Here is a 20633-nt window from a genome sequence, read left to right on the forward strand (position 1 = left end):
ACAATTATTTTGATACCAAGATTGACTGATTTAACTATACCTGAAGGGAAGTTATAATCAAACATCAATTAACAACGTTCTAGGTAAATGAGACAAACACATTCTAACACATCGACTACTGTCCTTGAATTAGTGTCCATGAGCCATGTAGTCCTTTAGAAAATGTTTGTAAGTCCACACAAGTAAGTTCCTTCAAGTAATTCCTTTTGTTCTGACAATGTGAGACCATGGTCTCTGTTCCTGACCCCATGCTGGGTCAGGAATTTGAAGCTCCTACTCTGGGAGATAAGGACAAAAGGGGAAGGACCCTTCCCTTGTCGGGGGTAGGGGAAGGTGTGGATGGTACCATGCTTTGTCTGTGGACTCTCTGCTACATATCCCCCTGCTGGCAACGTCCGATGACTCGACGTCGTTGGGCTGTTGGCACGTAAGAAGAGCAGAGAAAAGACAAACACGACAGTACGATAGCATTTCTACTGGACACATTGGCATGAGTGGACTCTAAACAAGGCAGGAATCAATGGGGCTAACTTAGGTCCTATTAATAAGTTTCTCTAGGTTAAGGTCCTATGCCTAAAATTGAAAGGAAAGAAAGAGAAAAAGAAAGGAGAAAGAAATAAAAAAATAAAAATAGAAATACAAAATAATAAAGTGGGAGTGGGCTTTGACTTCCTGGAGTCATAGTCGTATTTGTAAGGGGTTAGGGTAGTTTGCTCATGAGGCATTGTAGCATATTATTGTGGTCAGTCATGTTGGGTGTCTGGTACCGATTTATTTATTTTTGGTAAATTGGTGGAGCCATATTTGTCTTGTGACGGTATTTGGCTATTGTTTTGGTTTAAGGGAAGGTTAGTTTTGTGAACTTTGAGGCACTTGGGCAAGGCACCTGTTGTGCACTTGTTTCCTCAGCAGTTTGACAGGGTCAGGTTGCTGGTATAAAGCCAGGCCAGGGCTCTGTGCATGGCTTGTTGTCCGCGAGTAGTGGTGGTTTCTTCCGGGGTTTGTGCCACCTTGTCACCGCTGGGGTGCTTCTTCTGGGATGCTTATCGGCCATAGTAAGCCACTTCAAGTGCCTCCTTTTATTTCAATTGTTTTCTTTCAACCTTTTCCCTATGTCATGTCATAGCTTAATCACTCATAGCCATGCCAATGTCTGGGGAGGGGGGGTGACATGCCGTTACACTGCTGTGGTCTTTCTTCTCTTGTCTTCATGTCAACAGTTTCATCGACGACGGTCTATGAAAGTTGACATCCGGGGGGATGTAGTGAGGTAAGCAAGACCACACGGAGCCAACATCTTGCCACACCTGAAGAGTGATTCAATCACATCAGACAAACCTAATCAGCCCTTGTGACACCCTCAGTATGCTGATTACCCACCAAACGCCGATGCAAAGGAACCATAGAATTGGGGGGGAGGACCTCCCCAATCTCAGCCCTCCTGCTAGCTTGCAAGCTTCAAAGGGCGTGCTTGAGACGACACGTCTCCAGCAACCATTTGCATCCGTTTTGGCGGCATTTGAACAAAGAACATACCTTAATCAGAACTTTTGAGGAAAGTTCTTCAGACTTCACCTTTACCACGAGAGTACAAGGTGGAGAATTACGAGAGGGATATTTGTGTCATGTTTTTACTTTGTTTTAATGTTGTGTTCACTGAAATCTTGATTCTAGTAACTACTCCTTCTTCCTGAAAGATAACCATGTCATTCTTGGTATCGACACAAAGCTCTCTTAATAAAACAATCATTCAACTATATTTTGTAACTGTACCAAGATGTCCAGAACAATATTTGAATGATCTTTTGAACCAGCCAGAGACCAGATCACACCTTTGGTAGGTGTGAAGGAAGGAGGGGGGAGTTGACAACCCAGCTTCCCCCAATCAACGTCTGACCCCAGACAGGTCCTCCCTCAAACTCTGAACTGTATAAATATCTGAGATGACCATCAATCAAGGACTCCAGCGAAACCAACCATGGCATGAACGCCATTGGGATTGGCGTTCCAAAGGACGTCTCCAACCTTCTCCTGAGATTCAACTTTATAGTGATCGCGACACTATCTGGACGTTTCAACAGAAGAACAAAAAAACGCAATTATCATTGCGACTTGACTGAGATCCCCCAGACTCAGCCACATGACCCGGCAGCGCAGCCGCGCTTTCACCTCCGATTCTTCAAATGAACCTTTGGCGCAAACCGCCCTCAACCTCATTGATCAACCCCTGATCAAACGTAACTATGGCTAACGCTCTTTCCTCCCAGACATGACATTGGCGTGAGCTCTGTTTATGATTTGTAAGGATGTAATCATTGACTTACCATTTCTGTATTTCTTTAAATTAGTCCATTTCATTCTGTTCATTGAAACCAATAACTCATATTAAATCCATAATCTAACTTGTTCATAAGATCCGTTTACCTTACTTGAATAAATTCATTGTAAAGATATTTTGACGTGCGTGTTCACTGATGTTACGATTGGCTCTACACTTAGAACGAATTCATTCCTAAAGATGAGACTGAATATTACATGTTAAATATAGGATTCCCTAATGTCCTAAACCAATATTAGGGTGGTGCCCCGAACTTTATGATAAATTAAGTATTACTAATCTTAAACGAGCAAACCACGCTCCATAATGGTGCCCCGTGTGAGGCTAAGATAGATTGAAATGAGCAATCGTAACTTTTGTGAAACGAACTGTTAAAATAGAGCTAGCTCTAACTATATGTAACATCATGTTTTTAATACCACTGTGCCTGGGCTACAGTGGCTGTGTGCGTATTCAATTGTTTTGTAAAATAGGGCCAAGCTTTTAATGTGTATGTGCGTGGGACCAGCTAGCTCAAAGGAAGCAGCTAGGTTTGACCGGAGGTAGGCGCGTGCTCAGAAACACCGCTGCCCCGACATTTACGTTGTAATCTGCCTCGGCCAGCTCTTCAAGGAAAGTAGCATAGGAGCCTTTATTATAGCCTCTATTTTAATAGTGTAGCTATTTGGTTAAGTGAATTAACCAACCAACTAATACGTTGGTGCACATGTCTAGTTCAGGGAAACAGACAGTGATTAGTCCCGAAGGACTTTTTGTTTAGAAGCAACTAAACAACGCAGTTTCTACACGTAACCTATTATGCCGCCACGATAGCTTTTCGGAAAAAGCATTGACTATTCCCGCAGCTAACTGTGTCTTAAACAGTGGTTGCCAAACTAAAGTTACATTGTTAAATGCAGTTCGTCAATGTGGTTTAGTTAAGTTGACTTCAAGAAGCTACTTAGTAACTATAATTGTGTTAAAGTATGTACTATAATTACCTTGCACCTTTATTTGCCTATTTGTGTACGTCTTTGGCAGTCAAATGTAACCATAACCTAAATGAGTTTATTGAAACTAGTTTGATTTAAAAAGATTGAAAAGCCGACAACTTTTCCTTCATCTAGACCCCTAGTCACAAAGCTTCAATTGCCACGGCCATTGTAAGCCACTTCAAGTGCCTCCTTTTATTTCAATTGTTTTCTTTCAACCTTTTCCCTATGTCATGTCATAGCTTAATCACTCATAGCCATGCCAATGTCTGGGGAGGGGGGGTGACATGCCGTTACACTGCTGTGGTCTTTCTTCTCTTGTCTTCATGTCAACAGTTTCATCGACGACGGTCTATGAAAGTTGACATCCGGGGGGATGTAGTGAGGTAAGCAAGACCACACGGAGCCAACATCTTGCCACACCTGAAGAGTGATTCAATCACATCAGACAAACCTAATCAGCCCTTGTGACACCCTCAGTATGCTGATTACCCACCAAACGCCGATGCAAAGGAACCATAGAATTGGGGGGAGGACCTCCCCAATCTCAGCCCTCCTGCTAGCTTGCAAGCTTCAAAGGGCGTGCTTGAGACGACACGTCTCCAGCAACCATTTGCATCCGTTTTGGCGGCATTTGAACAAAGAACATACCTTAATCAGAACTTTTGAGGAAAGTTCTTCAGACTTCACCTTTACCACGAGAGTACAAGGTGGAGAATTACGAGAGGGATATTTGTGTCATGTTTTTACTTTGTTTTAATGTTGTGTTCACTGAAATCTTGATTCTAGTAACTACTCCTTCTTCCTGAAAGATAACCATGTCATTCTTGGTATCGACACAAAGCTCTCTTAATAAAACAATCATTCAACTATATTTTGTAACTGTACCAAGATGTCCAGAACAATATTTGAATGATCTTTTGAACCAGCCAGAGACCAGATCACACCTTTGGTAGGTGTGAAGGAAGGAGGGGGGAGTTGACAACCCAGCTTCCCCCAATCAACGTCTGACCCCAGACAGGTCCTCCCTCAAACTCTGAACTGTATAAATATCTGAGATGACCATCAATCAAGGACTCCAGCGAAACCAACCATGGCATGAACGCCATTGGGATTGGCGTTCCAAAGGACGTCTCCAACCTTCTCCTGAGATTCAACTTTATAGTGATCGCGACACTATCTGGACGTTTCAACAGAAGAACAAAAAAACGCAATTATCATTGCGACTTGACTGAGATCCCCCAGACTCAGCCACATGACCCGGCAGCGCAGCCGCGCTTTCACCTCCGATTCTTCAAATGAACCTTTGGCGCAAACCGCCCTCAACCTCATTGATCAACCCCTGATCAAACGTAACTATGGCTAACGCTCTTTCCTCCCAGACATGACATTGGCGTGAGCTCTGTTTATGATTTGTAAGGATGTAATCATTGACTTACCATTTCTGTATTTCTTTAAGTTAGTCCATTTCATTCTGTTCATTGAAACCAATAACTCATATTAAATCCATAATCTAACTTGTTCATAAGATCCGTTTACCTTACTTGAATAAATTCATTGTAAAGATATTTTGACGTGCGTGTTCACTGATGTTACGATTGGCTCTACACTTAGAACGAATTCATTCCTAAAGATGAGACTGAATATTACATGTTAAATATAGGATTCCCTAATGTCCTAAACCAATATTAGGGTGGTGCCCCGAACTTTATGATAAATTAAGTATTTCTATTTTAACACGACGAGACCCCGCTACAAATATTACCAACACTCCCACTTAATTTGCAATTACACAATTAAATTTTACTTTTGCTAAGCCAAGCCTTAATAAATCATATTAACGACAAAAAATATACATATATTTTCTCAGTTCACATAACAGTGTAGCCCGTTTAGGATCAGACTAAACAGAATCGATGAAACAAAGTCCAACCTCACTCCTAAAACGCTCAAACTTCTGTCTTGCCAACAGTTTGGTCAATATATCTGCCTTCTTATTATCTGTTGGACAGTATTGCAGTTGTATTTGTCCATTTTGCACACACTCACGAACGTAATGGTAGCGAATGTCAATGTGCTTAGTTCTTGAATGATCCACTGGGTTCTTAGCGATTGCGATGGCTCCTTGGTTGTCCTCCAGGATTACAACAGGAGTATAGTTCACCCCAAGATCGCTTAGGAGTCGTTTAAGCCAGGTACACTCCTGAGCTGCTTGGCTAAGTGCAACGTACTCAGCCTCCGCTGTTGAAAGGGCAACAGTTGACTGCTTCTTGCTAAGCCAACTCACCGCTCCTCCACCCAGTAAAAACACGTTACCGGTCATAGAGCGACGATCGTCCTGGTCTCCAGCCCAGTCAGCATCTGAGAAACCGACCAAAGACTCTGACCGCTCTGACCGCTTATATTTGAGAGCGAGCGTCATTGTCCCTTTCAAGTACCGTAGGATCCTCTTCACCGCGGTTAGATGGGAAACATTTGGGTTTGCATTGAACTTTGACACAACGCTCACTGCGTGTGCTATGTCGGGTCGTGTGGCCATCGCCGCATACAGTAAGCTACCCACCATAGACTGGTAAGTACCTGGGTTCACAGCCTTGCTGACACCGTCGTTTTTTGTCAGCCTTACGTTTGCGTCGGCTGGGGTTGTAACGGGCTTTGCATCATGCATCTCATACTTTCGAAGAATGGCTTCGATGTGATGCTTCTGATGAAGGAACACACGGTTATTGTGTTTGTCTTGGATGACCGAGACTCCCAAGATATATGACAGTTCTCTCATGTCCTTCATCTTGAAACGCTTCTTAAGAGCGTGTTTCAGCTCCTCCATGCTTTCCATGGATTCCGTTATCAGGATTAAATCATACACAGCTAATATCTCCAGCTCCTGTCGAGATCTCACAAACACACACGGGTCTGATGTGCTCTGCACGAAACCAATGTCCTTCATGAACCCTGTAAAGGTCTTGCTCCAGCAGCGAGGGGACTGCTTCAGTCCGTATATTGACCTCTTCAGTTTGCACACCAAACCCTCCTCGCCTGGTCTGATGTATCCCTCTGGCTGCTCCATGTAGATCTCCTCATCCAGGTTTCCGTTCAGAAATGCGGTCACCACATCCATCTGATGCACATGCATGTTGTTCTGGACCGCGAAGGACAGCAATGTACGTACCGAGGTGAAGCGTACCACGGGTGAATACGTTTCATCGTAGTCAGCACCATACATCTGAGTAACCCTTAGCGACGAGTCTGCACTTGTACCTCTCCACTCTTCCATCACTATGATGCTTGATTTTAAACACCCATCTTGATCCTATGGCCTTCCGATCGTTGGGTAGTTAAACCAAATCCCACGTCTTGTTTTCCAGCAATGATCCATATTCCAGGTCGGCCGCCTCCTGCCATGCTTTTGCTTCAGGACTCATCATTGCCTCTTTAAGCGTGCTTGGTTCCGCAACACAACAAACACTAGCATAATGGTCAACAGTCACCAGATCGGCAAACTCGTCGATGCCGTATCTCTTAGGTGGTCTTCTGGTCCTCCTACCCACCCTAGTAGTTCCTGGTGTTCTCTCCTCGGTCTTCATGTGCACTTCGTTCCCCGAAGAGAACACGTCCACTTCTGGTTGTTTCAGGTCGCCTTCTCCGGCAGCTCCACTGACGGTAGAGTCGGATGTTCCCTCAGAGTTCATGATGGCTTTGTCCTCTGAACAAATGTCCACCTCTTGTTTCCAGCCGAAGTCTGACTCGTTAAAGATCACATCCCGACGGATCAGTATCCTGTTTTTTTCCTTATCATACAAGCGATAGCCCTTGGTATTGTTGGCATATCCCACGAAGCAAAGTTTTACTGCTTTCTTGTCCAGTTTCCTTCTGTCCGTGTCTGGGACATGTGCATAGGCCACACACCCAAACACCTTCATGTGACACACGTTCGGCTGTTTGTCACACCATCTCTGGTAGGGCGTCACTTGTTTCAGGACAGATGTGGGGAGTCTGTTCTGTATGTATGCTGCGGTCGCTACAGCCTCTGCCCAGTACTGCTTTGTTAACTTGGCGTGAGAGAGCATGGTCCTCACACATTCAACCAATGTCCTATTCTTTCTTTCTGCAACCCCATTCTGCTGGGGTGTGTGAGGTACAGTCGTCTTATGGTGGATGCCTCGAACCTTTAAGTAACCCTGAAATTCCTTGGATGTGTACTCTCCACCATTGTCTGTTCTTAGTCTTGCCATCTTCTGTCCGCACTCGTTCGAAAATGTTCTCTCGAACTCCTTGAATTTGCAGAGGACTTCACTCTTCTGTCTCATGAAATACACCTTGCAACACCTGGAATAGTCGTCAATAAAAGTCACAAAGTACTTTGACCTGCCTATGGATTCAGTCTGCATTGGGCCACAGACGTCGCTATGTACCAACTGCAGTCTTCGTTTGGAACGGATTTCTCCCACTGGCTTATGTGGTTTCCTAAACAGCTTGCCTTCCACGCATGCTTCACAGAAGGGTAATTCTTTCTTTTTGGGGAAGTCCACTCCATTCACCATTTCTTTAAGTTCTTTCACCTTAGTGGTGTGGCCCAGTCGCTGGTGCCACAAGCTGGCTGCTATTGATGCACTTGGCGCACAGTGACAGGCGGGCAAACTCCCCTCGACATCCAGTTGATACAATCCATCGGATCTTTGTGTTCCCATTCCTCTGAGATTCCCACTTTCATCACGGATGTAACAGCGAGACTTCTTGAACTTTACAGTGTTTCCCTTTTTGACAGCAGCTCCCACTGAGAAGAGATTCCCGGATAACTTGGGAACATACAGCACGTTGTACATTGTGACGTTCTTCACATCACTCTTGTAAAATGTCATTCTCAGGTTAACGTTACCAAGTCCTAGAGCGTCAACCACTCTGCCATCTCCAAGTTTCACAGACCGTGGCTTTGGAAATCGCCTGTAGTCCCGGAGGTTATCTTCATGGCACGTCATGTGTTTTGAGGCTCCAGAGTCGATTAACCACGCAATCTGATGTGTCATTTCAGCCCGAGTCGCCTCTCCAGCGACGAAAGCACTCTCAGACGGGTCTCCATCATGGCCGCATGTTACGTGTTTGGGTTTGTGGGATCTGGCTTGTCTTCTCATACCTGGACAGTCACGTTTGATATGTCCTTCCTTCCCACACTTATAACACCTCCACGAGCTGGGTCTGTCGGCTCTCGCTGTCCGGTAGTTGGCCTGCATACGGACTTGTGAGGTTGTCAATGCTGACGAGCCTCCGAACGCGGCACCACTGAATACAGCATCACCTTCAGCGGACACTCGCTTTTGTTCTTCGTTAATTAAAGCCTGCTGTACGAACCGCAGCGTTAGACTGTCCAACTTCGTCTCCAGCGCAGTGACGATCGTAGCGTAGCTTGATGGCAGACTACCCAGGAGTGTCACGATCTGGTCTTCCTCTTCAATCACTGCACTTATTGCCCCTAGCTGGTCAATTAACTCTCTTTCATTCGCTTTAAATGTTCGGTTATATTGTCTCCGTCCTTCATTTCACATCTGAAGTACTTTTTCTTTAGGAACAGCTTGTTTGCAAGAGTGTCTCTCTCGAAACGTTCTTTTAGCGTGTCCCACTCTTCCTTGGGGGTTTTACAGCTCGTTATCAGGTACAGCTGGGGAGTACTCACGTTCAGCACCAACACAGAAAATGCTTTTTCTTTCCGTTTTTCAAATTCTGCTCTTGCCTGTGCACTTGCTCCTTCACCCACGTAGTCAGTTTCCATCACCATGCCCCATAGTCCTTTAGCTTTCATCAAATGTTCCATCTGGAATTTCCACGTTGCCCAGTTCTCTGGCCCACCCAGCTTTTCAATAAACAGTTTGTCTTCCATTGTGAGTCCCACAACACTGTCTATGCAGCGCACACAAAACAAACGAAAAAACACCTCTTCTTTGCTTCACGACGAACTGGGCCCATAACCTGTTGAGTTTTGTATGACACGCTTTATTGTTCACAAACATGTCAATTTATAGGGAGGTACCAAAGAAGAAATAACAGGGTTGTGGTAGCACACTTGATGCGGTGACACCTGTTGGCAAATTACAATATTACCAACATTTACAAAGTCTGGTTCTGTGCCTGATTAACACTCGGATCGTTAGCAGTCTCAAAGAATGAATCAATATAAAAAATAATACGATCCCTTTCTGTATCATGATACCCCCCAGAAAAGTTCACTGGAGAGAGGGAGGGGGGGGGACCAAATACCAAATCTCACTCCAAGGTTTTTGCTAAAGTTGGCAGTCCTGTACTTATCATTTTGATAGTAGGCTAATATAGCTAATATAGACACGTGTTGCCTTCATTATAAGGCTTATACAAGGCTTAAACATTTTTGCGGCTCTAGACAATTGTTTTTTGTTTTTTTGGTCCAATATGGCTCTTTAAAAATGTTGGGTTGCCGACCCCTGGCCTACAGGAATATCTGGACCACAGCCAATCAAAGGCAAAGACCCGCCCCATCTCTGTCTCTGATTAGTTTAGACCACAATATGATCCAACCATGAGTGTGAGTTCCGTCAAAGAAGAAACAAATGCTTTGTTCGGAGAGGCAGCGGATGCGAGGAAGTTAGGTGGACCTTGGAAAAATGTTAGTCGCACGCGGTCGCACTCTAGAGCCCTGATATGGGGGTTTAATATTTGCCAAACAACCAAAACTATTCCCCTGTGGTTTAAAGGAAAAGGGGAAATTCAACAGTGTATTAACATTAACCAAATAATCCTAGCATACCTGCACAATACATTTTGTATTTCCACAATATGTGAACTGTGTAGCACAGAGTCCCATTCTTCAACATGGTCATAATCTGAACACCTCAGTAAAACACGGTACCACAGGACTACATTAGCACAAGAAACCCCTGAAATTGCATTATTTGATACCTCATACAATGCCACTATCTTTCTGGATGAGCTTCAAAGGGATGATACCAGACCTGGTGTTTCCTTCTCTCTTTGTGGTAGGGAGAAGGGCCAGCCAAGTGGCCTGCCTTCATCAGCCTCTCCTTACTCCAGAGAAATTCTGGATCAAACAGACAGACATCAAAATTGATCTTTGAATGGATGTACCAACATTTATCAAGGAATACACTTTTTGGACGCTAAAAGAATTATTGGAATTCATTTGTGACATTGTATGCTTTCCCTTGATACTGTGTTGATTTAATTGGATGTTTTAATTAGTGCTGTCAGTTTAACGCGTTATTAACGGCGTCAATTATTTTATCGCGCGATTAACGCTCTTTTTGGCCTAGCAAACTTTGTAGTTTTTTTCACATGCTGTTGCAACAACTACCGACGTTAGAAAAACTACAACACCACAGCGGATCTAGCTAGACCGGAAACAAAACAACAGGCACGCCAAACACTCGTTTGGCTTGCGAGCTGGCTAAAGAGTAGTAGCAGAGCCCGTTTACGGATATAAGACATTCTCTGGTAGTAGGCTAACGTTACGTTTTGAGTGGATGACGAGCGCGAGATGCCGAAATGGATGCCAATAAGATTCTGAATGGAAAGTTTGCTTTTAAAAAGTTGCCAAATGGTTCTATTGACAAGACCAGTGATCTGTGTGTTTTGTCGTTGTAAACTGAGCTATCATCGCAGCACGTCCAGTCTGAAATACCACTTGATGGCCAAGCACACAGCTGATGCGAATTCTCTGCCCCCTCGTCAAAGCCAGGCGATTGCAATGTTGTTTTCAATAAAAAAAATATTTGCACAAAGCAATCCGAACCACTTTTCTATGTTGATAAGAGCATTAAAATTTGAAAAAAGATTGGGACAAAAAGAAATCAGGGACATTTAGAATAGATAAAAATGTGCGATTAATTGTGATTGATCGCGAGTTAACTATGACATTAATGCGATTAATCGCGATTAAATATTTTAATCGTTTGACAGCACTAGTTTTAATGTAACTTCCTTTCACGTTATGATAAGTCAGTCAACCTTGGTATCCAATTTATTGTAATCTACTAATACAACCATTTATCAATGTTGTATAGATAGATTATGAAGTATATGCAATGTACAGCCTTTTTAAGGCCACAATCCTGAAATTGCATTCCAGTTTTAACTGCGAACCACTTTGGACAACACCCCAACCAAGGAACTGACCAATGGAACTGTCTTACCTGCATGAAGGCACTCCCCTGTATTCAGAGTACAAATACCAACAGCAAATAAGTCCAGAAAATGGATAGGCATTAAAGAAATATCCTGCCAAGCTTCAACATTAGTGATTGCAACACTTTCTGGACGATAATGCAGAAGTAGCCAAACGCAATTCTAACCAAACTCAGTCTTGCTGCGGACAAAAAGGAATACTTTCACAAAATAACCTTTTTATCAAATGACAAAGATGTGTTTAATACAGCCACAACTTAAACGGACTCCGCTTTCAACCCACAACTTCAACACCTCGGCGAAATTTAAAAGTGACTAGCAATATTTCTTACTTATAAGATGGGCATTAAGTAATTGATATTGTGTGTTTTGATTAGACTACACGTAAAACTAACTCCCGTTAGTTTACTTCTAAACATTCCCGTTATTAGTATTCCTCCGTCAGGAGGAACCCTATTGTAATTAGGGTTCCTCCGGTAGGAGGGAACCTATTGTTATTAGGGTTCGTCCGGTAGGAGGGAACCTATTGTTATTGTTGGTATTCTTATTTTTCTTCTCCTTGTGCCCCAATATCTCAAAAAGGCCCTGGTCATAAATGTTCTAATTTGGCACATTGATACTACATCCAAGTGGGTACCCCCACACCAAATATGGGCCACATCATCTTTTGGCCTGTCATCATTTTGATTATCTTTTTAGTTAAACAGGATGACATCATTCTGAAATACCATGCACAATTTCATGCAATTTCACCTTGAAATGTCGATCGTTTCTTAACCTTTGTCCCAAAGCTGACCAAAGCTAATACTCTGCCCTTTCTATTCATAAAATCTCAACAGTTGGTATGTAGCAGAGAGGATAGAGACACTGACTTGCAACCTTATGCTCATGAGTTCAAATCCCCATTCAGCCTGTTGTTGGCCAAACATGAAGTAGTTTTGCTCTTTTGTTGTCTAACTCTCGATCTTCTACAGTGTACATTTTTATAATATTTTGCGGAGGAACCTGCATCGTTGCTTGCAGCTATATTTATTATTATTATTGTAAATTATCTCATGAACACATTGGTAAAAAGTTTTGAAATGTGGCATATTGATACAACATGCCACAACTACGGCCCAAACAGACTGGCCCACATCAGACCATAGGGGGCTATAGGCCACACCCAAATGTCCACTTTTCAGAGTGATTGCATTTCCACCCCATTGCTCCAATTCTTTTGAAACTTGGTGTGCATGTCTCATTTTTCATGAGGAACAAAAAAGCCTCAAGGACCCATAAGGTTCACCATGATGGATTTTCCTGTACAGTGATAAATTGGGAAAACCTTCAAAATAGATCTCCTCCGACAAGAAGGTCAAATAGACTTGACATTTTGTACAAAATGTCAAGTCTATTTGGTATGTCAATGATACATATATATATGTATCATTGACATATTTAAAAATGTTACTTAAGACAGTTGAATCAAATACAGAATGGCTGAAAGGGGTGTATTTATGTAAATGTCCACATTTCCTCAATAAGTTTGTGTAGCTAAATCTAATGTCATTTTGAATGATGGTTTTTCAAACTTAATAGGCTTTAAGATGACACCACCCTGAAGTACCCTGCAAAATTTCACCTTGATATGTGAAAATACGACTGAATTACAACTGTTTGGGTTTGGACCAAATCTGACAATGCTTGCCATTGGAGAAACATCTTATTTTATTATCCAGTTGATGGCTGAACAAGACAGAGTCCAGATCTGGCAATGGCTCAATTGGATAAGATGTTGTGCTGGTACACGAAGGGTTGTAGGTTCAAAAACAGTCAAAGGAAAGTTTTTTTTTTGACAGAACAGTTTATAGTCTTCCGGTCAATCCTCCGGTTGTAAAACATAGCAATGAGTGTTTATTTGAGCCCATAACAACACTCCGATCATCTGTTTAGCGAGACCACTGCAAAACAAGCCAGGTTTACAACAGTAGCTAGCTACTTGGAGTCTACGCATGGTAGTGTCAGAATCACAACCGAATTAGCTTGAATGTAGTATATTTGATTTGAAATTCCCTTACATGACAAGTTATGGCACCCCAAGCAACCTTTTTAAAGAACTTCTAAGCTATTCTTTCAAGCAGCAACCCAGTCATCCTTGTCCCGTTTTATGTCCCTTGTATAAATAGTACAGCTGTTTGAAATGGGTGCCATTGGATCAAATCAAATTTATTTGTATAGCCCTTTTTACACGCAAGCATGTCACAGAGGGCTTCACATACGCCCATAGAACTGCCCCTCAACCAACCTAAACCCTCTAGGAAGACAACAAAAAACTCCCAACGGGAGAAAAAATTGAAGAAACCTTGGGAGTAGCAATTCAGAGAGGGATCCTCTCCTCCTGAGACGGTTGGTAAGAGAGAGGAGCAGAACACAAGCTAAACATAGTCATACAATGTCAATGGGTTTTGAAACACCAAAATCCATTGTTCGGCTTTATAGACGTTGGATGGGAAACTCGCTGTTGGCCGTCATGGAGACTGGTTTCCGGTTGACGACCTGGTCCAGCGTTGCTAGACCGACGACCAGGCAGGTCCTGACAGCTCAAACCCCCAACACCACAGGGGATGTGTGGGGGGACAGAGAGAGGAGAACAGGGATTAGAGAATGCCAGGAGCAGCTAACAGTTACAGTCGTAATAGAATGAGATCCCCACCAGTCAAGTGTGGACTAGTGCAGCAATTTAACAAAGCTAAGAGGGTATTTGATACAGCCCCACACACCAAGACAGCGACAGCCCCCCTCGGTTGGAACATGAAATCTGTTCCTGGGGAAACAACTCTAAAATAGGTTATATTTATACGAGTGCTGTCAAACTATTAAAATATTTAATCGCGATTAATCGCATTAATGTCATAGTTAACTTGCGATTAATCACAATTAATCGCAATTTTTTTTCTATTCTAAATGTCCCTTGATTTCTTTTGGTCCCATTCTTTTTTCAAATGCTCTTTAATGCTCTTATCAACATGGAAAAGTGGTTCGGATTTCTTGGTGCAAATATGTTTTTTATTGAAACTTTTTAAAAGTAAACCATTCAGAATCTTATTGGCATCCATTTCGGCGTCTCGCGCTCGTCATCCACTCAAAACGTAACGTTAACCTGCTACCAGAGAATGTCTAATATCCGTAAACGGGCTCTGCTACTACTCTTTAGCCAGCTCGCAAGCCAAACAAGTGTGTGTGGCGTGCCTGTTGTTTTGTTTCCGGTCTAGCTAGATCCGTTGTGGTGTTGTAGTTTTTCTACCGTCGGTAGTTGTTGCAACAGCATGTGAAAAAAACTACAAAGTTTGCTTGGCCAAAAAGAGCGCTAATTGCGCAGAAAAAAAATTGACACTGTTAATTTGGGTTTGCGTTAACGCCGTTAATAACGCGTTAAACTGACAGCACTAATTTATACGAATAAGGATGAAAACAACCAGTCCCCCGTTGTCTCCAACTAGTAAACTATAATAATACCAGTATACAGCAACGGAACTATTACAGTAACAATATACAATAACAGGTTTACTTTATTTGTAACATCTAAATGGGCAGTGTGAACATAAGCTAAAATTACATTTCAAAAGTTACATGTGATACACACATAGGCAAACACACACCCCAGGTTTACATAGAAAGTACACACATACTTACCTTTAACAATCATAGAATTGACTAAACAAGAAAGTTTTTAATCTAGTTTTAAATGTCGAAACAGTATCAGCCTCCTTAATTGAGACAGGTCATTTGTTCCAGAGAAGAGGTGCTCTATATGAGAACGCCCTACCTCCAGCAGTTTTTTTCTTAATTTTGGGTATTACCAGATAGCCGGCATCTTGAGATCTTAGAGTCCTTGCGGGGCAATAGGGTGCAAGGAGACTGGAGAGGTACAGTGGTGCCAATCCATGTAGAGATTTGTAAATTAGTAGTAAAACTTTGAAATCAGCTCTGGCTTGGATAGGGAGCCAGTGTAAAGAGATAAGAGTAGAGGTTATATGATCAAACTTTCTTGTTTTTGTCAATAGTCTAGCAGCGGCATTTTGTACCCGCTGTAAATTTTTCAAGTAGGTAATTGGGAGGCCAGAGAACAACACATTGCAGTAGTCCAATCGGGATGTAACAAAAGCATGTATTAGTTTTTCAGCATCATCCTTTGAGAGGAATTTTTGGATTTTGGCAATATTACGTAGATGGAAAAATGCAGTTCTGGTGATTTGTATAATATGGTACTCAAACGAAAGGTCTGGGTCCAATGTGACTCCTAAATGTTTTAACAGCTGGCTTTGAGATACTTTGACGCAATCAAAGTTTAAGGTCAGATTGCATAAATTATTTCTGTATTTTTTAGGGCCGAAAATTTGAACCTCGGTTTTATCTGAATTAAGAAGCAGGAAATTTGCTGTCATCCAAGTTCTCAACTCGGAAACTCATTTTTCCATAGCATGTGGAAATTCTCCAGGCTTTATGGACATGTATAGCTGAGTATCATCTGCATTACAGTTAAAATTTACCCCAAAGCTTCTAATTATGTTTCCTAAAGGCAACATATAGAGTGAAAATAACAGAGGGCTTAGAACTGAACCCTGTGGTACTCCGTATTTTACAGTGGAGCTCCTGGATGAGCAACCATCATAGTGGACATATTGTGATCTATCAGATAGATACGATCTAAACCACTGAAGTGAAGTACCAGAAATCCCAACATAGTTATCCATACGTTCCAGGAGAATCTCATGATCCACAGTGTCAAATGCTGCACTTACATCTAGAAGGACCAGAACAGAGATAGATCCCGCGCCAGAGGCTAATAATAGATCATTGACTACCTTAGCTAATGCAGTTTCAGTGCTGTGGTGAAGACGAAATCCAGACTGGAGAGGTTCATAAAGCTGATTTGAGGAGAGGTGCTCAGTGAGCTGTTGTGCCACAGCTTTTTCCAAAAATTGAGAGAAATGGCAAATTTGAAAGTGGCCTGTATTTGCTAAGACAACCTGGATCCAGGTTTGTTTTTTTAAGAAGGGGCTTACTAATAGCTTATTTGAAATTGTCAGGGACTTGTCCAGTTACAGTAGATTCATTAATAATACTAAGCACGGGTGGTCCAATAATAGGGAGAAGTTCCCTACAAAGTTTGGCAGGGAGGGGATCGAGAAGGCAGCTGATGGGTTTCGAAGAATCTACCAGCTCGATGAACGCTTCCGTAGAAATAGGATTAAAGTGAGTGAGAGCCTCAACATGCAGCATGCTGGGTATAGAGTAAAATTCAGTGTTGATGGCCACTCCTCCAGGACTAGTCTGTAGTTTGTCCCTTATTGCATAGATTTTTTGGTCAAAGAAATCTAATAAATCATTGGGAGAGAGATCTGAACTAACAGAGTGTAAAGACACTAAAGAGTGTCTTTTCTTAGTTAGTTTTGCAACAGTATCAAATTGTGTTGTGTTTGTTCTTACTAATCAATTTAGAGAAATATTCTGATCTGGACCTGATGAGGACTTGCTTGTACTCAATTTGGTTGTCCGTCCAGGCCAGGCGGAAAACCTCCAATTTAGTGGTACGCCACTAATGCTCTAATTTTCTAGTGGACCTCTTGAGAGTGCGGCTTTCCTCTGAATACCATGGAGCCATTTTTTGTGCATATTTTATTGTTCATCCTAGTCCTTTTATTGATGAAACGGCTAATTTGTAAATTGGCTCCAACTTCTCGGAAACCTAGGTAAATAAACACTCGATGACGTCTTACAAAAAACCGTTGCGCCACCTACTCTTCTGGCAGAGAATTGTTTTCAGCACCCACAGCCTACGGAGAACCATAAACGCAGTCTATCCGTCCGTATCTGCGCGTATCTGTGCGCCCGCCTATGAGGGGCCGTGAGGGACATATTCAGAATATGCTCTCACACATACAACTGAAATGCTCTCACACACACTACTGAAAAGCTTTACGCTCACACACACTACCTGAAATATTCTCACACACACTACTGAAAAGCTCTCACACACACTACTGAAATGCTCTCACACACACTACTGAAATGCTCTCACACACACTACTGAAAAGCTTTACGCTCACACACACAACTGAAAAGTTCTCATACACACTACTGAAAAGCTTTACGCTCACACACACAACTGAAAAGTTCTCATACACACTACTGAAAAGCTTTACGCTCACACATACTACTGAAATGTTCTCACACACACTACTGAAAAGCTTTACGCTCACACACACTACTGAAATGTTCTCACACACACTACTGAAAAGCTCTCACACACACTACTGAAAAGCTCTCACACACACTACTGAAAAGCTCTCACACACACTACTGAAAAGCTCTCACACACACTACTGAAAAGCTCACACACACACTACTGAAATGCTCTCACACACTACTGAAAAGCTTTACGCTCACACACACTACTGAAATGTTCTCACACACACTACTGAAAAGCTCTCCCACACACTACTGAAAAGCTCTCACACACACTACTGAAAAGCTCTCACACACACTACTGAAATGCTCTCACACACTACTGAAAAGCTTTACTCTCACACACACAACTGAAATGTTTTCACACACACTACTGAAAACTAACTATATTGCTGGCAGTTCTGCTATACCTGTGTGGGGCACATAGGCTACCCAGAGCAAGCTAAAGGTGCAGTCATGGACAGAGATTATTTGATTCTATTGTATTTTAGGCTGGTGAATGACCATGGTAAAGTTGGTTTGAAGTTTGATATTCAACAGATATTCGGATGCCCAGTATTGTGTTATTTTAACCGGCGTTGGCACCGCTACGACTAGCCGCTTAGCCAATGCTTTCGGCTGCCTAAACAACGCGTATGTTTAGGGACCATCAACAAATTATACATTTCAAAAGTCAATAGCTTCTCAACAACATGAACTAGGAGCGTCAAAATGATGTTAAACTGTTGCAGATGTATGCATTTATGCTGCAAACCCTTTATTTTGTTCCTTTTCATCTCAAGTTATTAAAAACTAAGTCTTTATTCAAAATAAACCTTCAAATGTCAATAGCTTTTTGGTCATGTGACCTATAATCGTCAAATTTATTTCAGTGTTCACTGACTATGCATATATAGCCTAATATATATATTTAAAAATATATATTCCCCGAGGAGCCGAGGGTACAATTTCTGGGGAAATTGTAGGGTGTGCTGGCTTGCTTCAGTTGCAGGTGGGTCCGTTTTCCCTTCTAGTGATATTTTCAAGAATTTAGCCTACTCATATTTCATTATTCATTAAGAACATCCTTTGAAACAAGGAACCCCCTTTGAAACAAGCTACTGTAACAACGTTGTCACTGGCAGTATTTCAGATGGAATTGCGATTCAAATAGTATCGTCTGGTAACTGAAAATAAGCCCCCCAAAATGTAAATAAGTTTGATATTAATTTAGGGGGACATGGCTAATTTGAAAGCAGTTTGCTAGAGGCAAGCTAGCTGCCATTGCTATCCACACTCCACTGATTGTTTGATAGCGCAGGAAATTAGAATGTTTCTTTCGTAAGGGATAATGTATAGTAGACCCGACAGGGTGAACAGCACCCCGACGCGAAGCAGAAAGGTTTTGTTTCGCCCTGAAGGGGCTTATTTCCCCGATAATGACCGGCGTTCTATACATTATCCCGCTTATTAAACGGCTACCTGCCAACAAAATTAACTTAACACAGTGTATCTTTTTACAATGTATTTGTTACCATTTGTATTGTTGATCAGCAGAGAAATAGTTCTCCAAAGACGTTGAACTCCATAGACTCTGAACATTATTTAGGCTTCAAATCAGCTGACGTCGCTAAGCAACAGAGTACGCCGAGGTTGAAAAGTTACCGGACTACTTAAGGATTGCTATGAAAGACGTGAATCCGAGGCAAAAAGGCCACTTCCCTTGACAGCGGTCAAATATGCATTGCAACCGTCAAATATTTACATTTACATTTATTCATTTAGCAGACGCTTTTATCCAAAGCAACTTCCAAAAGAGAGCTTTACAAAGTGCATAGGTCACTGATAATAACAACAAGATAACCCCAAAGCATTGCGGGTAGCCAAAACAAGAAATACACATTGTGAACAACCAAAAAATAAGTGCTAAAGGGAGGAAACCATAAGAGCACGAAGTTAAACAAGTTACAATTAAACAACATGAAACTCTAAGTGCAAGTGTACCTGTAGGAAAGCAATAAAAATAGGATTAACTAAAATAGAAAACAGTTTAAATCAGCTACCACTAACAAACAAGAGCAACAGTCTAAGCAAGAGTCATTGTGATCCTTGAGGAAACCAGCGTTGGGTTCAGCAAACCATTCCTAAGTACCGTTGTACTCCCGGAACAAGTGCGTCTTGAGCCTTCTCTTGAAGGTGGAGAGACAGTCTGTGTCTCTGATGGAGGTGGGGAGTTGATTCCACCACTGGGGGGCCAGGCAGGAGAAGAGCTTGTGTTGGGATCGGGCGGTCTTGAGCGGTGGGACCACCAGGCGGTTGTCTGAAGAAGACCGTAGGTGGCGGGTGGGGGTGTAAGGCTGCAGGAGAGACTTGATGTAGTCGGGTGCAGTCCCGTTCACTGCTCGGAAGGTCAGTACCAGGGTCTTCAATCTGATGCGGGCTGTTATGGGTAGCCAGTGGAGGGAGATGAGGAGCGGGGTAACGTGGGAGCGTCTGGGTAGATTGTAGACCAGGCGGGCCGACGCGTTCTGAATCCTCTGAAGAGGGTGGGTTGCGCATGCTGGGAGACCGGCGAGCAGCGAGTTGCAGTAGTCCAACTTGGAGAGGACAAGTGCTTGGACACGCAGCTGGGTGGAGTGCTCAGACAGGTATCTCCTGATCTTCCGGATGTTGTAGAGGGTGAATCTACACGACCGGGAAACCGCAGCAATGTGGGCCGTGAGGGAGAGCTCGTCATCCATGGTAACCCCAAGGTTCCTGGCAAAGGATGAGGGGGTCACCGTCGCAGATCCCCAGGGTGATTGAAAGGTCGTGGGAGATGGAGGGTTTGGCCGGGATGATGAGAAGTTCTGTTTTGGCGAGGTTCAGCTGGAGGTGGAGCTCGGTCATCCAGGCGGAGATGTCTGCGAGGCAGGCCTCAATCCTAGCTGAGATCCCCGGATCGGTCG

General features: G+C 42.8%; 1 protein-coding gene and 1 long non-coding RNA gene across 5 annotated transcripts in view; both read left to right on the forward strand.

Moving 5' to 3' along the window:
* The window catches only part of npepps (aminopeptidase puromycin sensitive), a 197873-nt gene that overhangs the window by 170690 nt on the left and 6550 nt on the right, over positions 1 to 20633 (forward strand). The gene's annotated exons all lie outside the window — the stretch shown is intronic.
* On the forward strand, positions 1079 to 1757 carry LOC146238031 (uncharacterized). The gene is made up of 2 exons (XR_014740621.1): positions 1079 to 1270; positions 1365 to 1757. It is a non-coding gene; the product is annotated as an uncharacterized LOC146238031 (long non-coding RNA).

The sequence above is a fragment of the Hypomesus nipponensis genome, chromosome 21 (genome assembly GCF_054491055.1).
Source record: "Hypomesus nipponensis isolate SF chromosome 21, ASM5449105v1, whole genome shotgun sequence".
Taxonomy (NCBI): domain Eukaryota; kingdom Metazoa; phylum Chordata; class Actinopteri; order Osmeriformes; family Osmeridae; genus Hypomesus; species Hypomesus nipponensis.